This window comes from Sorex fumeus, unplaced genomic scaffold (assembly GCF_029834395.1).
Source record: "Sorex fumeus unplaced genomic scaffold, SorFum_2.1 ptg000264l, whole genome shotgun sequence".
NCBI classification, from domain to species: Eukaryota; Metazoa; Chordata; class Mammalia; order Eulipotyphla; family Soricidae; genus Sorex; species Sorex fumeus.
In genome coordinates this window covers 5421121-5423597 of record NW_026606321.1, presented here as the reverse complement: position 1 = coordinate 5423597, position 2477 = coordinate 5421121, and positions in this window count along the sequence as shown.

Here is a 2477-nt window from a genome sequence, read left to right as displayed (position 1 = left end):
CTGAACCACATCCCAGGCCCTGTCCTCATCAGTAATCGTTATCATTATTGTATGTTTTCTTGTTACTGTCACTGCCATTGTCCTCCCATTGTTCATCAATTTTCTCGAGCGGGCCCAGTAACGTCTCCATTGTGAGACTTCGTTGTTAGGGTGTTTGGCATATCAAACACACCACGGGGAGCTTGCCAGGCTTTGCCATGTGGGCAAGATACTCTCGGTAGTTTGCCGGGCTCTCTGAGAGGGGTGGAGGAATCGAACTCGGTCGGCCATGTTGACTGCGTGCAAGGCAAACGCCCTACCCACTGTGCTATCGCTCCAGCCCATGTTTTCTTGTTATTATTATTAGGTAAAAAGGTAAAGGCCCTCCCGTTGATCGTCAATTTGCTCGAGCGGGCCCAGTAACGTCTCCATTGGAGACTTTGTTGTTACTGTGTCTGGCATATCGAATACTCTCGGTAGCTTGCTGGGCTCTCCGAGAGGGGTGGAGGAATCAAACTCGGGTTGGCCATGTTGTCCGTGTGTAAGGCGAACGCCCTACCCACTGTGCTATCGCTCCAACCCCTTATTATTATTATTATTTAGAATTTTTTTATTAGTGAAACACCATGAGGTACAGTTGTAGACTTACAAACTTTTGTGCTTGGGTTTCAGTTGTACAATGATTGAGTACCCATCCCTCCACCAGTGCCCATTCTCCACCACTTAATGATCCCAGTAGCCCTTCCATCCCCCACCCCAACCCCCCTACACCGCCCCGACTTTGTGGCAGGGCATTCCCTTTTGCATTCTCTTTTCTTTAGGGTGTTGTGGTTTGCAATAGAGGTATTGAGTGGCCATCGTGTTCGATCTATAGTCTACTTTCAGCATGCATCTCGCATCCCTAACGAATCCTCCAAAAACTCTTTACATGGTGTTCCCTTCGCTATCTGAACTGCCTTTTCCCCCAGCATATGCTGCCAGCTTCCAAGCTGTGGAGCTGACCGTCTGGTACTTATCTCAACTATTCTTGGGTGTTCATCTCCCATTCTGTTACTTTATATTCCCCAGATGAGTGCAGTCTTTCTATGTCTGTCCCTCTCTTTCTGGCTCATTTCACTTAGCATGATACTTTCCATGTATTATTTTGTTTTTTTATTGTGGGTCTCAGGTTCTTACTCCTGGCTCTGTGCTCAGGAATCATATGCTGATGACTCAACCAGACAAGCACCTCAACCCCTATACTCTCTCTCACCCCCACCCATGTACTATCTCTCTCTTGCTCCTACCCCATTATTATTTATAAAGGCCACATTACAGAAAAGTAAAGGAAAGGGCACCATATTACTTCTCCATCTTGATGGAAATACAAGATACTTCTACACTCTGAGTGGTTCCACAGAAATGCCTTCCCATTCAGAGACCACAGTGCCCTGTAACATGTAACACTTTAGAAAAATAAGAACCTGGCGATTTATTCCTTGATTATATTCCCAGACCATTAAGGACCCGTCAGCTCCTGTATGTATTTTCTTTTTTTGCTTTTTTGGGTCACACCCAGCGATGCACAGGCGTTACTCCTGGCTCTGCACTCAGGAATTACTCCTGGCAGTGCTCTTGGGACCATATGGGATGCTGGGAATCGAACCTGGGTTGGATGCATGCAAGGCAAATGCCCTACCCGCTAAGCTATTGCTCCATCCCCTCCCATATGTCTTAACAATCCCAGGACTCTCATTTCCAGAGAGGAGAAAGATACTGTCACACCACTTACAAATAATCAGGTGTAAAATCTAGGTTCCTGGAGTGTCTGCACTTAAGTACATAGTGCTGAAGGAAGGGTGAGCTTCTGTCTGGACAGTAAGTATTATTAAAGATGAAACTCTTGTCCAGGGTTAAACTTTGCAGGATGACAGCGACCAGACCAACAGTGCCTGGATGCCAGATGCTTTATGGACACTGCTAAGCTTAATGTGGCACAATCCAAGTGATCGAACAGCACTGGGCACGCAGCAAGCCTGCTGAGGGCTGTTGGTGGGAGGATGGAGCAGCATCTTCCTCGACCCCGTCAGGCTGCACGTCAACTGCACGAGACAAGAAAGCTTAACAGGGTCTTATTGAAGGACCACCTGGAAAGCATGTGTGTGTCCAATTCAAATACGAGACTAATACCCAAGGACGGTAGAAACAAGGGCAGGGAGAGAAGGTACTTGGGATAGAGAAGGGGACCACTATTACAAAGATAATTGGAAATGATCACTCTGGCTAAGAACTGTGTGTTGAAAGGAGGTAAAGGAACAAACAGGATAACCTCTCAGTATCTATATTGCAAACCGTAATGCCCAGAAGGAGAGAAGGAGGAAAGTGTCTGACCTAGGACAGGCTTGTGGGAGGGTGGCAGGAGAAATACACAGGCACTGGCAGTAGGAAATGTACACTGATGAAGGGGAGGGTGTTGGAACATTGTATGACTGAAATGGAATCATGAACAGCTTTGTAAC